We start from the raw sequence: 22,597 nt of genomic DNA, 5'->3' as shown, positions 1-22,597 counted from the left end.
ACTTATAATATTTCCACATAAGCCTAGAGCTTAGTTTTTGAAACCTAGTAGTAGTCACATCAGTGGCGTCTCGTCCATATGTGCACCTCGTGCACTGCACAGTCTCGAATTTTCAAAAAGTAAAATTTATATTTCATAAAATTTAGGAGGCAAAAATTTAATACTCAATCAAAACCATTTTTGTCCCCCTATTTATTGGTTTCATATGGATAGTAACTGAATTGTCCACTACATCACTGAAGTAGCTGAATTGCTTACCACATCGCTGCTCAACCTCCGTTTTACCCGCCACTGAAAGAAAAGTAAGTAAAAACAGAAGCGAGGCATAGCGAGCTTGTTTTCACGTACGGGTATGCTGGGATTTTACCACGTGCAGACAACTCATTTTGGGCTTCTATGGCGTGGCGAATATGCGACACAAAACAAGCATGGAAAATATGCCTTCATTCTACCCAACCCACCGCATGCTTAGTTCTCCCAGTCTGAGCACTTTTGCTTGTGCACCAGAAACGCTCGTATTTACAACCAGATCAGTTGTATATGTATTGAAGTCCCGTAAGCATAATTGCCGATGTGTTGATGTTTATTTTGTGCACTTCTATCTTTGCACAGTTTAAAGAGTAGAGAATAAATTGGCACGTGTAGGCAACGTCGTATTTGAGTTTCTCTCTGAATTGATTGAATCTTGGAGAGCCGTCATTCGTTGTATACTACACGCACACATCGAATTTTTAAATTTTCTCACTACCTGACTGCATTTCATTCAGTAGCCTCAGCGCATTGATGGAATATTGTTCTAACATAGTGCAAAATTAAATAGGAATCATGGAACAGGATATTGTTGATGACCTCCTGAAAAGACCGTTTGCCAGAAGATCCATGAAGGAAAAAATGCTTATTGCGAGAATGGACGTCCCACGGCCAAAATGGACAAGTGGAAATTGTTGGTTGTGTCATGCTCGAGGAAATTGCGTGGGAAGTGGAGCATTTCGAGGAAATCGCAATTGGCGTCAACTCTACGCTACTGCTTAGGAAACGGTGAGTAACAATGACAAATATCATAAACATGAGACTTAAAAAAGAAAATCAATGTTTATATGCAAGAGTAAGCGAAACTGGTAGCAGAACTGTTTCCCATCATCATTTCATTTATTTTTTATACAGGTACCCCCGTCGAAAGATTTGTATCCCATTTTTTATTCTGCATCAAAATTGGCTTCTACTGTTACAGACAAAATATAAATAAAATAGGTGCACAACTAGTGAATTTTCTCACGAGACGCCACTGAGTCACATAGTCACTATGAACGGAGTTCCAATTTCCTGGTCAAACCAAGTGGAATATCTTGGATTCATACTTGACCAAACATTAACTTCTAAAGATCACATTGAGGGCATTCAAGCCAAATGTAACAAATATATAAAATGTTTGTATCCTCTTATAAATAGGAAATCCAAATTTTGCCTGACGAATAAACTTCTAATATTTAAACAAGTTTTTAGACCGGCCATGCTTTACGCTGTGCCAATATGGTCTTGTTGTTGCACTACCAGGAAAAAAGCACTTCAAAGGATTCAGAACAAAGTTCTGAAAATGATTTTGAAGTTGCCTCCCTGGTACAGTACTACCGAAGTACATAGAATTTCGAATGTTGAGACTTTAGAAAAAAATGTCCAACAAAATAATTAATAATTTCAGGGAAAAATCGTTGCAATCCTCCATTGCAACGATTAATTCTCTTTATACTTAGATAAGATTTAGTTTTAGTTTTTAGTTTTAAGATATCAATTGTTATACTGACATGCAGGTTTAAGAAACCTGTTTAAAATACTGAATTGCCAAGACAGGAACAATGTAAAAATACTTAGATATATATCATAACAATTAAGGCTGGTAAGTTACTGTAGTAACTGGAGCACCTAGGTAAAAATGATATGTAATTTATTTTGAATTGGAAACAAATACAGAGTAAAAAAAAAAGAGAGTAGTTGCAGTTAGATCAGAAGTGCCTTAGAAAGTATGCAAGTACTTTCGCAGATTACCCGAAGTTGCGATAGTGAAGGTATGATCACAGACAAGCAGACATATCACTCTTAAAACGTTCATCGAAATCGTTTTAAACCATCAATTAAAATGTTTCTTAGTTGGTAGTGCCGCCACTTGTGGTGCACATAATTAATTCCCTAACGTTTGACGTTTACACATTACAACCATCTGTTGAGTGTATTGCCCATCAAAGTATATACGACAGATGGCGGTAAGGTTTACAATGATACATGTTGAATGTGTTGTGTCTGCTTGCCTGTGATATAACATTGAGGTAACGCATCACTTTCAGAAATACTACACTTCGCAACCGATGAACCATTCTGACGGCCATATGAATACCCAAGGAACCATATATTCACAATATAGCTTGTATATTCTTGCTTTGCTTGAGTATGGTTAGTTGGGGAATCTGATGAAACTGTCACTTCTTGAAACTGATCCCTTTCGTATTTCATTAATTCTCCTTTCGCACACGGAGTGCTCGGTGGACCACACGCAAACCAAAAATCTATTACAATGAATGTTAGTTCCGTTTCCTATCATCCTCTGTTCATGAACATCGCAGCGAATGTTAGAAGTTGACCTTACAGGCGATGTAATGGTTTTTTGACTTTTTTATTTCGTGTTCTATCTACGCTTTCGACTATACCAGTAAGCTTGTAGAACGACGCACATTGTAGAACATAGTAGAACGACGCACACACTTGCCTCGAATCTCTCCAGCAGAAAAAGCATACGAAGCCGAGTATGCGAGAAAATGAGCGCTTCATATTTGCTTTTAGGCTATTCATATTCAGGAGCATGGAGAGAGCAGTGGAAAAAGCACAGGTCTGATAATCGAAGCGTTCTTGGTTCGAGTCCAGTCGGCAATCGGATTCCTATTTTTTCGACATAACTAATTTACCTCACTAATACACTCTAGATTTTTCGGTCTCCAATTTTCTTGCATTGGACCGCAGCTAGGTATATCGCATCCTCGGTTCATGCGGTCTCCACTAACATCCTCTGATGATGAATCCCACATAATTGTAAGCGAATCTTGCATCCCTCTGTTGGGTGCAGCGACTTTGGACGTGAGCCACGTCCCAGATCACCATGGCAATTCAATGACAGATGGTGGGCTTGAAACCGACCAAAAAAGGCGGAATCGTTTTAGAAACAACTAAGGACGATCTACGGAAGGATATTGCCGGTGAAGTACGGAATGAAATACGAATCGAAAAGTCCAAGGGATTCCAAAAGAAGTAATTAACGACGGCGGAAAAGCAGAAAATGGTGAGAGCTTTCCAATACTTTTAATAAAATTAAATATCAAAATTTAACTAAATACATGCCAGGTTTGAAAAAAATATTTTCAAACCTGGAAGTGTGTATATATAACCAATATCCATTTGATAACGGTGATGCATACATGCGGGGCTTATTGTGAGTGAAAGTAACCTCGGAATGGGCGTGACTCTCCAGACATTCTAAAATGGGTTGCTGGAACTGCAAAAGAGCTATCACCTTCTAACTCCTGAACTAAAGCTGTCTACAATGACCATAAATGCGACATTGTAGAGAGAGTTCTTCCATAATAACACTGCCGGCCAGTGGGGGTTAGAGGAAATACACACACACAATGTGCATAGTTGATTACCCCTTGATTACCGATCATTTCCGATACGGTCAATAAACTATTCGTTTTCCGAGACACGCTATTTCGAGGCTACTCATTTTTGAGTCAAAAACCACTCAGTCCAGTCAATGGGGAAGTAACCCAAAAATGGGTAAACATGCTTTTACTCAAATCTGAGTAAACGTGCCTATGGAGCAAACTGAGTAACGTTTACTCAGATGATGACATTTGTCAACTGAGTAAACGTTACCCATTTCTACAGAAGCGAATGAATGCGCCTTATATTTAAATAATTTCTTCCGGGAATAATATAAAAAAGAATACGAGAATGATAATTCTGTATTTATTGATACCGCAACACCAAATCATTTCGTAATAAAAAAAAAGAGATAATCAGAAAATACATGAACTGTTTGTTAGTGTTCTATAAATCAAAATGGAAGAAACGTCTTGATACATCTGCAGCTTGCTTGGAACTTTTTGACCGAAGACATGGAAACTCTTCCAAAATAGATCTAGCGTATCGATAAAAGAGTCGCTGGTCTAAAGTACCACCTCGTTGAACACAATGTTGTAAGATCCCGATTTGAATGTGTAAGTGACACAGACGATATGTGGTTCGTCGTTCGAGACTTCAATGTGATGTGTGAGGTCCTAGAAATTTTAATAATTAATTTTCGGATGAATTAAAAACAAAAAAAAATATTTTAATTACCTGTGTCCATTGAAAAAATGGTGCAACCAAAATTTCCTCTGGAAGCATTAAACTACTGGGACCTGCATGATTTGCTGTCGCATTTTGCACACCTTTTCTGTGTAATTTCGTAAACATCCGTAAAGCTCCTTTGACATGCACTAAATAAGGCCGGAACAAATATCAAGTTTTTCTTTTGTCACCCCCCCTCCACCCTTCAAAATTTTGGAATATCACCAAGGGGGAAATAAAATAAACTTTCAGTGCATATTTATTTTTCTCAAATTCATTTGGGTATGGATACTCGCTTTGCTAGATTTTATTATGTTGTTGTTGTTGTTGTTGTTGTATCACCTTGTTCTTTTAATGAATTTTCACATAAATTGGTACTTGACCAGTACGGCATGACAGGTCCTTGAAATCGGATCAGCCGGTTTCAGTTGTTGAAAACGGATCTTATCGAACATCATTCCTAATCTTGTTTGGCAACTCACTAGGTAAGCCACCTTCAATCTGATCGATCCCTCTTGTTCGTTGCACACACCTTCGTCTAGTCTCAGTCACTACAAAGAACCATTTTCAGTGGGTCGTTATCCGGCATTATTACGATGTGCCCAGCCCACCGTAGTCGCCAGATTTTTGCATTCGATCTACATTTCTTAACTTACAAACCTTCTGCAATGATACTTAATGATTCACTTCTTTTCTACAGTGATTCAACAATTTCCGAGCTAAATCCAATCTTTTAAAAATTGGTTTAAAATTTTTAGAAGTGGGACCAAATCAGAAACGATTCAGGAAATTCCTAACTGAGGTGACACTTTTCAAAGCAGATTCAAGACTGAGTCTGAACTTTTTTGAAGTGAGTTCAAACTTTCGAATAAGTCATCAATATTTTTCTAACTGAGTCTAAACTTCAATCAGTTTTAAAGTTGTCAAAACTTTCCTGAAGTGATTCAACATATTCCAAATCCAATCTTGAAAGAATTGGTTTCGCATTTTCTGAAGTGAGGCAACATTAGCTGATTAATCCTTTTCCTAAATGAAGCCAAGGTTTCCTGCATTGATTCAACTTTTTCCGAACTGAAACCAAACTAGTCAGAACGGGTTTGATATTTTCCTAAGTGAGCCCCAGATTTTTGTTAACTGCTTTGGCGTTTGGCAAGAACACAATCTTGCTTAGTGAAAGTGTAGAAAGTTTTCCGAAGTGAATCGATAATTTTTTGAGCTTAAATTTTCCAACCTTTTCTGAAGTGGGGAGTCCAAAATTTTCTGTTGAGTTAATGAATTATATTGAATGTTAGTCTGAGCTTTCCTGAAGTGATTTAACTAACTTTTAACGTAGATTCCACTCCCTTAGATCCCTTCCTCGTTTTTGTGTGATTAACATCCTTTGAAAATTAGGCTGAGATTTTAAAGAATGGACCTTCGTGTGTTCATACCTGATGGTAGATTTTATTTTAAAGCAAGCACAATTGTTGAGAAAACTGGGTTTACATCCACAAAAGTACGTATTTTTATAGAAATTTGGGTTTCTTGATCAGCCAAGTTGGATTTTGGCTCCGTCCTTTGAAAAACAGGCTTGGATGTTATGGAATAGACCTTTGTGAGTTCATACGTTTTGAAGCCAGGTTGGATTTCGGTTCAATCTTTTGAAATGTGTGCTTGGATTTTGTAGAATGGAACTTGCCGGAAGGACGAACCTGGTTAACATTCACAAAAGAAGGTATTTTCGTAGAAAATTAATTTTTCTGTTTTTCAGAACTGAATTTTGGCTTCTATCTTTGAAATATAGGCTTGTATTTTTATAGCAGTTGCTGAATCCATACGTGAGGGTTGAATTTCTTCAATTTTTGAGAATACCGAGTTTAAATTCACAAAAGTACGTATTTTCATAAAAACTTTGATTTTCTGTTCTGCCAAGTTGAATTTCGGCTCCGATCTTTGAAAATAGACTTGAATTTTATAGAATGGACTTTTCTGAATCCATACGTGATGGTAAATTTTTTGAAGCATGCACATTTTTGTAGAAAACTGGGTTTTAATTCTCAAAAGTACGTATGTTTATAGAAATTTGGGTTTCTTGTTCAGCCAAGTTGATTTTCGGCTCCTTTCTTTGAAAAATATGAGTGGATTTTACCGAATTGCTGAATCCATCCGTATTTTCATAGAAATTTGGTTTTTCGGTTCTGCCAAATTGCATTTTGGCTCATATCTTTGAAAAATAGGCTTGAATTTTTTGAATGGACCTTGCTGAATCCATACGTGAAAGTTGAACCGGGTGTGTAATTCGAAAAGGGTTTTTTTTTGGTTTTCCTTTTCTGCTAAGTTGGATTTTGATACTGTCCTTTGAAAGTTATGCTTAGATTTTATAGAATTGACCTTGTTGAATTCATATGTGATGATTATTTTTTTAAGCACACCCAAAGCCAGGTTTAAATTGATAAAACAACGTATTTTTGTTTAAATTTGGTTGTTATGTTCAGCCAAGATGGATTTTGGCTTCTTTCTTTGAATATTACGCTTGGATTTTGTTGAATAGACCTTCCTGAATCCATACGTCTAGTTAGATTTTTTGAAGTACGAACAATTGTTGAGAAAACTGAGTTATATTTGGATAGGGAAGAAGTATCGAAAACAGAAAGTTTTTTTTTATTAGACCTGTTACGTTTGTGGTATTCCGCTTGATGGTTTATCCGGAATTTATCAATACCCAACAATCAATTGCTTTGATCCTATTAATCTACATTATTACCAATGTTCTTCCTTGAAAGGATATAAAAACTTATGCGCGAAATGTCTTGTTGATAACTCGAGTGTTACACATAATAAAGTCAACATTTGTGGCACTAGTGTCGAAAATCACCGGTTCAAAGAAGTATAAGGCTAAAGCGGGGGCTAAGAAAAAATGTTAGCGTTTTAAATAGGTATACGGTTTAGATATAATGTAAAACGAATTTTAAATGTTTTATTTTTTTTGTTTATTTTTTATCCCCCCCCCCCCCTCGACAGGTGCGAGCATCGAGTGACAAAAGAAAAACTTGTGATTTGTTCCGGCCTAATGAGAAAAAAAAAAAACAAGATCTGAACAACTGCTTCTTTAAATTGAGATGTTAATTATTACCATCATCTACCTTGAAAATTCCTGGTGCCAACAGAAGTCCCTTCCCAAAATGGATGTAATCTCGAACTGCTGTGGTACCTGGGGATTTAGACGATAAAATGCGTCATGTATCTGTTATTGACAAGTGAACAATGTGAATTAATGTTACTACATGTAAAACCAGTATACCATTGTAGTATTTTCAGTTTTACCATTGTGCCGTTATATGATGCCAAATGTGGAAGTGCGAGAAGCATTTCTTGCACTCTCTTTTTCTCTCTTAATAGGAGTTTGTGGATAGGGAAACATTCTTCCATTTCTAGCTTAATTTCGGTAATGTTGTCTGAATTCGCAATTAGTTCTGCTAGATCTGCAGCTTGTTGATAAGATCAGGTCGACTGTACTTTTTGATTTCTTTGGGTAAACCTTTTATGATGTTACGCACTTTATGTTAGATATTACCGCCGTGATCACGCTTAGAATTTCCCTTGTGCCACCAGAAAAATGCAGACTGCAAAATTAAACAACAACATAAAATGTGATTCTCTCACCCAATCAATCAACTTGAGCTATTAGTTTACCTCTTCTGGTGCATTTTCGTTCGCCCGTGTGCTTTTCAACTGAGGAAAGGTTCGAATAATATGCTTCGCCAATATCCTTTGATCATTGGAGGAAGGATAGCTGGAGTAAATTAAGGAATATTAAATAGGACGTTTTACGATGTTTGGCGTGATTTAAAATGCGATAATTCGACAGTGAGCATGCATAAGGGCGAATACGCGATGATCGATTCTCTTCATCGATTTTCTTTTTGCATTGCTACAGCTAAGCGAAACAATTCGACAGTGAGCATTCAAAAGGGCGAATACGCGATTATCGATTCTCTTCATCGATTTTCTCTTTGCATTGCTACAGCTAGGCGAAACAATTTTCTAGAATTTGTTCAATGCAGAGTAGTAACAGGTTGTATTGGCTATCAAAAGCAGCAGCAAACGCATCGAGAAACGTTAAATCTAGCGAGTTATTAACAAAAGAGAAAATCGACGAAGAGAATCGATCATCGCGTATAGGCCCTTATGCATGCTCACTGTCGAATTGTCTAGAATTTGTTCAATGCAGAGTAGTAACAGGTTGTATTGGCTATCAAAAGCAACAGCAAACGCACCGAGAAACGATAAATCTAGCGATTTATTAACAAAAGAGAAAATCGACGAAGAGAATCGATCATCGCGTATACGCCCTTATGCATGCTCACTGTCGAATTTACCCTTTATTGTCGTAAATCGATTTTTCGAACTGATGACGACACGAGATACTACACATCTCACGCAGATGTTTTTCACTTGTTTTGATCCAGCTCATTGTAAACAACAAATCGGAACTTTGCGTCGTCGAGAAGGACAGCTCTCAGCTTTTAAAATAATAAAATGAATCAATACATCATTAAACTTGTCGTGCATGTACAGATGTAAGTACTTCTTCAGGAGTTTTTTTTCCATTTCAACCGGGGGTGACTGTGCAGCACGGAGATTTGCAATTGAAGCAAGTGTTATCTTTCGAGGTCCTTTGGCTGTGATTCATATATCGATTAGATCTGCGTCCTCAAACATCAGTAGAGCCCGATCGGTTACCTTGTTATCTGGAAGCAAAATATGTATGTACTTAGTGTCTATAATGCATCAAGTTTAAAAACAATCTTTTAGAAGCTGCGTGCACTTGTCGAACAAAGTAGGGGTAAGAGGAGCGTAATGATCATCACGTACTCCAGCTTCCAACCGTTCAAAACAAATTAATTGCTAGAAGGTTCAATGTCTTACCTTACCAATCAGACTAAGGCGTTGTTGTCCTCTGCTGTCCGAAGAAGTCGTCTTCACTCTACTCGATCCATGGCCACACTTCGGCAACCTCGTAGTCTGCGAAGGGTCCGCAAGTCGCCTTCTACTTGGTCGATCCATCTTGCCCGCTGCGCGCCTCTTCTTCTTGTTCCTGTTGGGTCGCTTTCTAGAACCATTTTCACTGGGTCGTCGTGCGGCATTCTTACGACGTGCCCAGCCCACCATAGTCACCCAATTTTTGCAATGTGGACGATGGATGGTTCTCCCAGCAGCTGGTGCAATTCGTGGTTCATTCGCCTCCTCCACGTTCCGTCATCCATCTGCAATCCACCGTAGATGGTACGCAACACCTTCCGTTTAAAAACACCAAGGGCGCGTTGGTCCTCCACGAGCATAGTCCAGGTCTCGTGGCCGTAGAGCACCACCGGTCTAATCAGCGTCTTGAAGACAGTCAACTTCTTGCGGGGGCGAATTTTATTCGACCGGAGCGTCCTCCGGAGTTCAAAGAAGGCACGATTTCCTGCCATAATGCGTCTTTGAATTTCTCTGCTGGTTTCGTTTTCAGCTCAAATACACGAACTCATCGACCACCTCGTCGACCTCGGGTCGGGAGGCTAACATTGTCTTCCCTAGAACCTCTTACTTTCATGTATTTTGTCTTTGATGCGTTGATGGCAAGTCCAATCCGCCTAGCTTCAGCCTTCAGTCTGATGTACGTTTTCGCCATCGTCTCAAAGTTCCGTGCCATGATGTCAATGTCATCGGCGAAGCCAAGATGCTGGATGGACTTCCTAAAGATCGTTCCGCTCGTGTCTATCCCAGCTCTTCTGATCACACCTTCTAACGCGATGTTGAATAGCAGACACGAAAGTCCATCACCTTGCCGTAATCCCCTTCGAGATTCAAAGGGACTCGAGAGTGTCCCCGATACTCGAACAACCCACATCACTCGATCCATCGTCGCCTTGACCAATCGCGTCAGTTTATCCGGAAATCCGTACTCGTGCATAATCTGCCATAGCTGATCTCGATCGATTGTGTCGTATGAGGATTTGAAATCGATGCACATGTGTGGGCACGTTGTATTCGCGGCATTTCTGCAGAACCTGCCGAATCGCGAATAGCTTTAATAGCTCACTTGGTAGTTTATCTACACCGCACCAGTTGCTTTGTTGTTCTTCAGCCGACCGATCTCCTCCTCAACTTCTTGAAGATCAGGGGCCGGTAGCCTGTCGTCTTCTGCGCGTGCTCCAAGGTATGTTGCCGTGCCACCTTCGTTTTCTGCTGCTTCACCGTTGAGGTGCTCGTCATAGTACTGCTTCCACCTCTCAATCACCTCACACTCGTTCGTGAGAAGGTTACCTTCCAAGTCCTTGCACATATCGGCTTGCGGCACGTAGCCTTTGCGCGTACTATTTAGCTTCTTGTAGAACTTCCGTGTGTCGTTTACGCGGTAAAGATTTTCCATCGCCTCGCGATCTCGGTCTTCCTGCTGACGCTTCTTCCTTCGGAAACCGAGCTTTGTCTGTTCCGCGCATGTCTGTATCGCTCCACATTCAATCTCGTGCGGTGTTGCAGCATTCTCGCCCGTGCTGCATTCTTCTCCTCTACTAACAGTTTGCATTCGCCGTCAAACCAGTCATTTCTTCGGTCCGGGATTGCAGTACCTAGTTAGTGCCGCTGCAGCAGTACTACCTATGGCGGAACGGATGTCCCTCCAGCCATCTTCAAGAGAAGGTGCGCCAAGCTGCTCTTCCGTGGGTAGTGCAACTTCCAGCTGCTGCGCGTAGTTCTGGGCAACTCCGGCGTCCCGTAGTAGCTCAATGTTGGGTCGCGGCGTTCGACTTCGACGGGTGTTATGAACCGTCGAGAGTTTTGAGCGCATGCATACTGCAACTAGGTAGTGGTCCGAATCTATGTTTGCACTGTGGTACGTGCGGACGTTGATAATGTCGGAGAAGAATTTCCCGTCGATTAGAACGTGATCGATTTGGTTTTCTGTGTGTTGGTCAGGTGATCTCCAGGTGGCTTTGTGGATATCCTTGCGGGGGAAAAAGGTACTTCGAACTACCATTCCTCGAGAGGCTGCAAAGTTCACGCATCGTTGGCCGTTGTCATTCGATACGGCATGCAGGCTGTTTGGCCCGATTGCCGGTCTATACATTGTCTCCCGTCCTACCTGAGCGTTCATGTCACCGATGACGATTTTGACGTCCCGTTGCGAACAGCCGTCGTACACTTGCTCCAGCTGCGCATAGAACGCTTCTTTCTCGTCGTCGGGTCTCCCTTCGTGTGGGCAGTGCACGTTGATGATGCTGTAGTTGAAGAAATGGCCCTTAATCCTCAACTTGCACATCCCCGCGTTGATCGCCTGCCAACCAATCACGCGTTGGCGCATCTTACCCAGCACTACAAAGCCGGTTCCCAGCTCGTTGGTGGTAGAAATAGCTTTTCCATACCTTTTGTCCCGTCCAGCAAAGTTCCTGCAGTGCTACGACTGCGAAGTTGCGTGGTTGAAGTTCGTCATAGATTAACCTATCGCAGCCCGGGAAGCCGAGCGATTTGCAGTTCCATGTTCCGAGTTTCCAATCGTAGTCCTTATTTCGTCGCTTAGGTCTGTGCCGATTGTTCCGATTCGTATTTCTTTCTTCAGTATTTGCAACTTTGTTTTTTTTCCAGGGCGGCTTGTTGGGCCTGCCCCAACCCCCTGTCTCGCCGGGGGACCATCGTTCACAGCCATGTTTAGAGTCCCACGCTGGCACTATGACGGTGATCAGCCGCTCCTAACATGGAGAACAGACGCCGTTTTGAGCCGCACCTCCATGGTGAACAGACGCTCGGGTTTGGTGAAGCATTTCCTCTATCACCGTACTATGGTTACCGCGCCAGTGTTCGCGTCACACCTCTTCACTTTGCTATTGCCGGACTGGCAACATTGCCCACGCTACGCCACCCAGCTGTGTCCATGTTTTAGCTGGTAGTCTTTTGTTATGATATGACTCGGGGAGGAGTGAAGTAGGAACTTGTGAGGACCAGGGCTAGGTATTCCGCTCCTTCCAGGTTGTCAACTCACCATTTTGTAGCTCAATTCAATGTCATAATGATTTTAAACCTACTGTAGGAAGTACAGCTACCTACTGTCAATTAATTTGTTTCAAACTACTAGCAATCCAAATCCAAAGTACAGGATGCTCACTATACCCCACCTGTTTACTATGCAATTCACATCCACAATCCACATTGACTGATTACTATGCCTCTCTTTCTCCTACATCGTGGTTTAGGGACAGATTAAATAGTCAACTAAATATGTTTAACATTATTGGGTGTTCACGAACACCCATGCATTTGCTATACCATTAACTAACCTGTTCTATGTTTCTTTGAATTGAAGTGATTAGATGTTCACTTTTTAATCGTCGTTATATTTTAGACTAATGTATAAACAAAGTTCATCTACTCCTGATCGTTTCCATAAACTGTAGGACTTTCTCGGACAAATCTTTTTTTTTTTTCCTTTGGTTTGTTTTTTCCGTCGATCTTGTTTTCCGTGCTGAGCACCAATGCTACCGACGTGCCAGGAAGGCAGCTCCCACACCTGGACCCTACCTATCGACCCATCAACTCATGAACCGGGGACCAACGGCTTTACTTCCCATCCGAAGGAAGGCGTGATCAGAGATGTTATGCCTCAGAACATCCCGGCGGCGCCGACTGGGATTGAACCCAGGCCTGTTGGGGTGATAGGTAATCACGCTTACCTCTGCACCACCGGCGCCGTTTATCGGACAAATCTTTAAGCTTGAAACTCTGGCTAATTCATTGCTGCGTTTTACTTCCAAGCTGTACATATCTTCACTAAATTTGGACACGATTAGTTTTTGAATTACAAATGTAAATTCTTCGCCACGGCCTACTATTAATTCTATAATACCGGATTGTTTGTTATCACACACTTCATATTTTACTATCATTCCTGGACGAAAACTAGTGTTGTCGATTATTAAATGGTTGATGATAGTGATGCTGGAAGGAACATCAAAAAGGATTATTGAAAATTGCAAACAAGACTTCTCTATTTCTTGAGTCTTCATGACGGTGTAAACTTTTGAAGCATTATTATGCTTAATAATAGAGTGGGTTTATTTTAGTTTCATTCTGGTCGCGATGCTGTCAGTAAGATTTTAAAAATTGTTACAAGTTTTGCTTTGTCCTTTGGACATTTTAAATTTGGCCTCAAATGCAAAACAATTGGTTAATGATCCGTTTATTAGGATAAGCTCAGGGTGATGCGATAAATGGTGTATTTTATTTATTGGATTTTTTATCCGGGAAGCATACTTTGAACAACTGATGGAATTGATGAATTGCAAGCTCGAATTCGTGAATCTCGTCTAAACGAAATTTGTTAGAAAATGAGTAAAAGTTTATCTTGAGTAGAACACCTATTATTTTTACAACATTTTGATCGATAGAAATGAATGTATGAAACATGTACGGGAAAGCACGCAACAGAAGCCAACATTGTGATGCTGATTAATTTCTCAATCAATCAATCAGCTCGGGACTTGAGGATAGCTACAGAAAAATTTGCTGAAAGTTTGTTCTCTATTTCACATAAGCCATAATCAAAATCTTCAATAGTTTGATTAATTTGTTCACATGTTAGAATTTTTCGAAAAGTTACCAAATTTCACAGTATTAGTTTGATGATCATCATATTAACACCTTCACATAAGTCGTGCATAGAGTCCATAGGCCTGTCCTTACCATAATTGAAATAGCCTATCGTATTCAAACAGCATTCCTCAATCAGTCCACATTGACTTTTCACGACTTGATTGCAAATCAGTGTGAATAGATTCTGGTGTTCTATGAGGAAAACAATCTCCAAAATGTCCATCCCTGAAATCGTCACGAAAAATATAACAAACCTTACAAAATAATTTAGATTGAGGGCCCATAAAGTTAAAAATTTCGTGCAAAGCAGCAGTATCACCGACCGCATTTACCAATACAGCGTTTAAATTGTAGTAAATCCCACCTGTTCGAATCACTCAGTTTTAAAAACTTGTTTCTGTGCTCAATCTTTATTCACCACTACACAATAGCACAACGGGGACATATGCACAATGGCGGGTAAGTTTCTTGAGGTTTTACTCTCTTTCTAGCCTTCGCGGGAGCTCACAGCACAGGTAAGTATTTTACGATAATCTTAGTTCATTTATTTATCACTTCACTAACTTCAAGTAACTTCTAACTTTATTACTAATTAATACAAATAATTCAAATTCAATTTTATTACTCTTCTCTACTGGTTCACTAGCGGGTACACTTGATGATAATGATGATGATGGGCGTCGTGTTGTCACTTTTACTGATGATGAAGAACAATCTTGCTTCGGCTTTTATAACAGGTCGTCTTCTGTTTGGTTCGCCGGAAGAGTTGAATCGATCTGCGGTATAAGAGGTGAGGAGAAAGGAAACTAGTGGACTCTTTCGTTCTCGCGTCTTCTTACGCAGCAACAGAAGTGACGTCACGTCTGCTGTTGCATAAGAACACCGTCAGAATGAAAGAGTCCACTAGTTTCCTTTCTCCTCACCTCTTATACCGCACATCGGAGTTGAATCGCGAATTTCTGAAGGGAGCCATTGTCGATGAACGGGATGGTTGGTGCTGACATGGCCCCTTCAGAAATTACATTTCTGATAGTTGAATCCTCGATCGAATTGATTTGCTCACGTTCGTGTTGTGGTTCCCATTGAAGATGTGTGACAGCTGTCACCGGTCGGCTCTTCTCGTCTTGATGATTCTCGGAGATGACGACAATGACATTGATGATCATCAGCAAGAGTAGAATGTAAACATGAAAAGGAAGACCCGGTAGAGGGTTTCGTAAATTTTATAAATTCGGACAGGTTCTTACCTTGTCCCTTAATTCAAAGGGCCTTGTATTTCATTTTAGGTGATCCGGACGGCTACTATCAACAGGAACAAGGAATAGGCCAGCATCTTGTTGCAAACCGTGAAGTTTAAGGACTCAAAGTTGGAATCCAGATGCTGCACTTGGACGACGAGTTCATTGTTGTGTTGATTCGGTAGCTGCCTTTGATGGTGGAACCATAGAGGTAACTCTAAGACCAGGCATGGAAAATCATTTGCATTCATTTCGTGCATTCATTTACATTCATTTGTCTCTAACTTTTTTCATCAACAGAATTCCGCAAAATAATGTATCGAGGTTTTGTAGATTTTGTTATAAACTACAGCTTTTGTAAACAACTCAAACCCGTATCTCTTATGTATGACGAACCAGAGCAAACAGAAGCCACTACTGTTTTTCAGTGAATGCATTTTACATTCATTGAAAAACAGTAACAAGTTCTGCCCGCTCTAATTCGTGATGCATAAGATATACAGATTTGAGTTATGAGCAAAAGTTGTAGCTAATAACAAAACCTACTAAAGCTCAATACATCATTTTTCAGATTGCTGTTGATGAAAAAAGTTAGAAGCAAATGAATGTAAATGATTGCATGAAATGAATGTAAATGATTTTCCATGCCTGTCTAAGACCACTGGGTCCCGAAGAAAATCATTATTATTTTTGGCTCACTCAGTACCAGAACAACGGTCCCAAGCAGTCCCAAGCTATTTCACTCACCCCTGCATGTTCTGCATGAATCCACACACCCCTGATGTTATCTGTCAAACTTTCATAGCGAATCAAAACAAACATAGTGTAGTAATAGAATTTCAACTAGAATAGGGTACGTTAATCGTTTGCTTGGGACCAATAGGCTACTAAAGTGGTGAGCCAATTTAAAATCGTTAGTTTCGTATTGATTGTTGGTGGAACGATGTTTACTTCTTCTGTAGGTGGAATAGGCAGGATGCAAATTTTTGCAACGGGACGAGTAAAGCGGCCGGTTGGTGTCTGAACGGTCACTACCCGTGTGATGCCATCAGAACCCGGATGAACGTCGACGATTCTGCCCATCGGCCACGACATTGGAGACGAATTTTCGTCCTTGAGGAGAACTAATTGATTTTGCTTGATGGTGATCGGTGGACTGCACCATTTCGAACGGGATTGAAGTGTAGCCAAACATTCGGATTTCCATCGTTTCCAAACCAATTGAAAAATCTTCTGTGTTTGCTCCCACTGTCACAGACGGTTTAGCGGAACTTCGGTGACGTCGGTGTCAGGAATACCCTTGAGCGCAGATCCAACGAGGAAATGACCAGGCGTCAGTGGCTCGAAATCGGACGGATCTTCGCTGAGTGGAACGATGGGACGAGAATTCAGGCAAGATTCGATTTGGACTAATAGCGTCTCCATTTCATCATGTGCCAGAGTTCGAGTGCCGAGTACACGGATGAAATGCTTCTGTGCAGAACGAATCGCAGCTTCCCAAAGTCCACCGAAGTGTGAAGCCTTTGGTGGATTAAAATGCCTACGGATTCCTGTGCTGGTGCATTCTTGTGCGACGGCCCGACGATACTCCTTACTGCGGACCAATTTTCGCAGCTCGTTGGCAGCTCCGACAAAGTTGCGACCGTTGTCACTGTAGATATCGCTGCACAGACCTCGGCGAGATACGAAGCGACGTAGTGCTTGAAGAAATTTAGCCGTACTCAAGTCGACGACCAGTTCAATATGTACGGAGTGTGTTGAAAAGCATACGAACACTGCCACGTAGGCCTTTCGGGGTGCTGCTCGACGGTGTATGGGTTGCAGCGAGATGGGTCCCCAATAATCAATACCGGTCACGGAGAACGGTCGAGACGTTGTGACGCGTGACGACGGTAGTTCAGCCATGAATTGTTCTAGAAGTTGCGGACGTGCCCTAGAGTAAGTGACACAGTTGCGGTAAATGAATTTGGCAAGACTTCTGGCCCCCTATGATCCAGTACCGCAGACGCAAAATGGCAATGATGAGTTGTGGAGCAGCGTGTAGGTGTTTTTCGTGGCATGAACGAACCAATAGCTTTGAGAGAGGGTGAGAAGCTGGAATGATGATCTAGTGCTTGCTATCGTAAGGCTGTGGTGCTTGCACGAGACGGCCATTGCACTTCACGGTGTGTCGAAAGTGTTCTTCGCAAGCGGCTTCTTCGACGGAATGGTTTGGAGTGCTTTCGTCTTCTTCGATTGACCAAAACTTTTCGATTAGCTTATGTAAATCGGTGATCGTTGCAACATTGGCGATGATTGGAGACCTCGGAGTGCCCTGCGAAGTCTTTCCAGACACTATCCAACCAAGAACCGAGTTGACCAAGGTCGGACGGGATTCGCTAAGCTGAATGCGACCTGAAACCTTAAAGAGCTCAAAGAATACTTCTGCGCCAATGATAATATCCACTGGATTTAATTCGTTGAAAAATGGGTCGGCTAGCTGAACACCGGGGGGAATATTCCAAGAAGAAGTGTCAACTTGAACAGATGGCAAATCGATGGTAACTTTGGGCAGTTCAAGGAACTCGGCAGAGGTGGAGTAGTCACAAACCCTTGATTGAATCGAAGCGACGATCTTGTACCGTGCGTACGTTGATGATTGCCCAACGGATATTTTTGTGCGTTGAGATTTGATGACTTGCGAGAGTGATTCGGTAATGAAGCAACATTCACTACCGGAATCGAGAAGCGCTCTGGCAACATGTTCAGTGCCGTTGTCGTCCACTAGTTTAACGACTGCGGTAGCCAAAAGCATGCCCTTTCGTGCTTGACCGGTGCTTGCATGGCTTAAAGGTCCGGTGAAAGTAGCGGATACAGATGCTTTCGGCTGTTCGAGCTTCGCAGAGGATGTTGTGGCTGTTGATTGAGGACTTGGTTTCCTGGAGCTTACAGTGGCAGAATTCATCCTGGAGCAGAGCTGTGTGTGGTGACGACCTCGACACTTTCGGCAGGAACTGGATGTCGAACAGTCTCGAGCTTGGTGACCCGTGCGAAGGCAGTTGCGGCATAGTTGATGACGGCGAACTTCCTTTTCCTTCGCTTCGACGTCGAGTTTCGAGAACAGCTGGCAGATATAGAGTGGGTGATGATCAGAACACACGACGCATTTCCGGCCAGCGTGAACTTGATTGGCCCCATGACTAGCAACGACACGTTGACTGGACTTTTTCATCTGTTGAGTAGATGCTGGAGTGTCAATAGCTTTTCCCTGGATCGTTTGCAGAACAGTCACTCTTCGCTGGATGAAGGATGTCAGATCCTTGAACGTCACGTCTGGTTTAGTTGAAGATAATTCCTCTCAGTTCCTCCGAGTTGTGGGATCTAGGCGGACACTGAGCATACGGATCAGAATCAAAACCGTCCCAAAACTCACCGAGCTGCTTCAACACCTTCACGTTGGCTTCAAAGCTCTCTACCAGCAGATGTAAATCGGCCCCAGATTCACGTTTCAGGATACCAACTTCGAAAAGAGCATCGAGGTACGATTGTTTCAGACGCGAAGGGTTTTGATAATGCTCAACCAGCAGATTCCAGGCCACGTGGTAGTTATTGGCACTGATCGTAATCGTTTGAACCAGTTTTAAGGCCTCTCCAGCCAGAGAGGAACTAAGGTCGTAAAACTTCTGGATGTTAGATAATTCGACAGAAGAGTGAACCAGAGAGACATACAGATCATGGAAATTCAACCAGGTGTCGATGTTTCCACTAAACGTAGGAAGTTTTATGTCGGGTAAGCGCACATGCGACGACGAACTATGGACTTGTGAGCTTGAAGAAGAAGACGTAGTCATGGACGTCGATAGCAGAGATTTATTTTTGGATAGTAGAAGACCTTTCACCCGGTAGCAGGCGGTTTCAAAGTCGACCCGTTCTTTAAGCTGCTCGTCGATCGTCTCATCGACGGATTCGAGCTCCGATTGAGTGCTCTGAAAATCGGTCCACACCTTATCGAGGTTCTCAAGGCATACCGGTATCTCGAAGGCATCCCTTTCTTCCTGATAACTGTTAACGAACGTCTTGATCAGGTTGAATGAGATGGTTAGGCTCTTCAGCTTGGTCTTCAATCCCTTGATGCGACGTTCCGTTGACATGATGAACGGCGACAGTGGTCTGCAAAGCGAAAGACCGCGCAGATCACACGAGAAAGGGTAGAGGAAATAGGAAATCTAATTACCTTTGAAAAGGCAAATATTCACACCTAGATGCCGTGACGATGCTATTTTCGTGAAGCGAACACCACCTATCTTTAACTGAATGCCTGTTTGCAGAGCTTAGTAAGTAAAGGTTGTAAAACTTGAGAATACCCGTACTTTTTCAATACACTAGATTGAACAGTGAGAGTTAAATATACACGATCAAGAGTAGAGTTCACAATAGGATCAAAGTTTTGAATTTTAAAGCTTATATTTGTCAATTTCTTTTTTCCTTTTCGTGAGGCCAACGGGTTCAAATAATCAACTTCATCTGAATGCAACAATAGTCTCAGCACACATGGATAGTCTTTAAAAATATCATGACTCTTAAAAAGCGAACCATCTTTGAAACCACTTATCAATTCGTCATGTGCCGTTTCAGCTAAAGGGCGAACACGAAATTATTGCGACACATTCAACAGGGCATAACTTTTTTACCATTTTGTAAAAATCAACCAAATTTTGCACACTTCCTCATTGATGTGTATTGTGTACATGCTGTCAAACTTGAAGTCGTATTTTTCGATTCAACGAAAATGGAGGTGAACCAACGCGAGTTGAGAGAACAAATTCTTTCCAAACACCTGGAATTTCCTGACCTGTCGCACCGGCAGTTGGGAAAAATGTTGAACATTCACCATTCAACCGTCTCCAGAGTGTTGAAGCGGTTCCAGGAGCGGTTGACGTTGGACCACGGCAAAGGAGCTGGAAGAAAACCGGGACCGGACAACAAAAAGACGGAGGGAAAGCCGTTATTTGGCTAAAAAGATCGGCATGTCGCAGAGCTACGTCCAGAATGCAAAGAAAAGAGCTGGACTACATACATACAAGGTACAGAACTTCCCAAACCGCGATGAGCGGCAACAATCGACGGCTAAAACTCGGGCACGGAAGCTCTACGAGAAGATGCTGACAAAATATGGATGCTGTGTGATGGACGACGAAACGTATATAAAAGCCGATTTTAAGCAAATTCCGGGGTTGGAGTTTTTCACCGGCAAGAGCAAGTTCGATGTGGACGACAAATTTAAGAAGAAGAAAATGTCGAAGTTCGCCTCCAAATATCTCATTTGGCAGGCCATCTGCTCTTGCGGACTGAGGAGTGAGCCTTTCGTGACAAAGGGCACAGTAAATCTGAGTGCCTTGAGAAGCGCCTTTTGCCGTTCTTGCAGCAGCACGACGAAGCTCCGCTATTTTGGCCAGATTTGGCATCATGCCACTATTCTAAAAGTGTCCTGGAGTGGTATGAGGCCAATTCTGTCCATTTTGTTCCAAAGGACATGAATCCGCCAAACTGTCCGGAGCTGCGCCCGGTGGAGCAGTACTGGGCAATAATGAAGCGAGAACTTCGGAAGAGCAAGAAGACAGTCAAAGACGAGAAACTGGTACCGGATGACACTGTAAAGACTTTGATGGAGGGCATCAAGCGAAAATGCGTTCAATTTTACACTCAAGGCTCCATCGATTAACTTTTCTTTTGATTTTTGAAATAAGTATATGTATAAAACTACCCTAAAATTTTGGTTTGATTCTAAACATTATAAGAAAATTGGCATAACATTTTCGGTGTCGCAATAATTTCGTGTTCGCCCTTTAGCACACAAGCTCTTGCTTCCGGACTTCTCATAACAAGCTCAAGGATCATGTTAACCGGTATGTAATGTGCTACATCCTTTACATTTCTTGATTTACGTATCAATGTCGTCCGCCCATACTTCAAATGAGCTGAGCGATGAGGAACTAGTTTAGTAACCTTTCGGCTGCCAAACACGATCTCTCGGACTGTTGGTACCGAACCATTCGACTTATAGGCCAAGTAGGACAAATTGTTTTGTGGTGTTCTGACATCAGCGAACGGGTCCTCGAGTCTCAACGAATTTACAAGATCAACTAAATCTTCGTCTTTTTCATTGATATCCTTCTTTTTCGTAAACTGCTTCAAATTACCCAGTACGAAAAGTTGGTAAGTATTGAGAAAACTTGTCGTTGCATCCATCATAGTTGTCAGCTTGCTCTCCGGCAAACTAAGGTCGCAGCGTAATTTCGTTTTCAGTTCAACAGCCTGATTTTTTATTTCGGTTATTTCTACGGCATCGCAGAAATACATGGAATTAACAATATCCCCCACTATGTTTTGTGCATCATCATCTGATTCTGAGGCGAAGTTCAACTGAACTGGACCGAACTCCACATCCGCTGCAGCTTCTTCTTTTATCATAACCTCACCAATCACTGTTAGTTCTTGATGTTTTTTAATGATATGTTTCCGATAATTTGTATAAAAATAAAACACGGCATGGCAATCCTCACAGGCAATGGGGATGTTATTTCTTTTACTGCACCGTATATTGTGATGCGATTTTAAATGATTTTTGTAAATTTGTTCGTCACCAACAACAAACATTTGACAGCCCGGAATGCGGCATTGAATGCCTGAATAATTAAAAGTTGAGATTAAATTCAAAATCAAGAAACATACAAAATACTTACCAACTAGCTGGTGATAGCTTTCGCCATCCAGGCTATTACGTAGTTGCTCCATGTTTCTGCTTAACTTCTTATAACTTATTTTTGACTAACTGCATGCACAAAAATCTTCTGTTCACTTTGAAGTTGTGCGCCATTTTGAACCTTGGAAAAATTGCTATCAGAATCATTTACCCAGAATCTGGGTGGATTCCCCTCATCGGATCAAAACCAGTTTACTAATTTTTTGACAACTCCATACATTATGCAAAAATGAGTGCGATCTACCCAGTCACTGAGTAGCCTCAAAATAGCGTGTGAAGCAGACGACAATCGCTCACATCAAAAGTTACTTGAAGTAAACACAAAATTACGGGTTACCATACCTTGCACACTAGTTGGCCGTGCAACCAGATTTACTTTTATTCTCCCCGTGTGTCTCTGCCCAACTAACAATTTTCATAATATAAACGCTTTACTCATTTCATTTATAAAGCCTCAAGCTGCATTCAAACGTTATACGATATCAGGCAACCTTTACTCAACCTCTATACAAGCAAATCTGGCGAACTTAGTCAGCTACTTATGGCTGTTGGGACGGTTGGAACAAGCTCTTATTGCACTTCCATTTACGCTTCTATACAGCTGTTATCCTGCTGTTTAGTTGTGTGCGAACTTGAA

At 41.6% G+C, this 22,597-nt stretch overlaps 1 pseudogene; it reads right to left on the bottom strand.

Annotated features, from left to right (window-relative positions):
• Nucleotides 1-7,829: 7,829 nt before the first annotated feature.
• Nucleotides 7,830-21,992, bottom strand: LOC135707672 (uncharacterized; annotated as a pseudogene).
• Between the last annotated feature and the right edge of the window lie 605 nt (nucleotides 21,993-22,597).

Source organism: Ochlerotatus camptorhynchus, unplaced genomic scaffold (genome assembly GCF_037179485.1).
Source record: "Ochlerotatus camptorhynchus isolate MF236.1 unplaced genomic scaffold, CSIRO-AGI_Acam_v1.1 ptg000316l, whole genome shotgun sequence".
In the NCBI taxonomy this organism is placed as follows: domain Eukaryota; kingdom Metazoa; phylum Arthropoda; class Insecta; order Diptera; family Culicidae; genus Ochlerotatus; species Ochlerotatus camptorhynchus.
The sequence above is the reverse complement of the archived record's forward strand: the minus strand, read 5'-3'. Positions and strand labels throughout refer to the sequence as shown.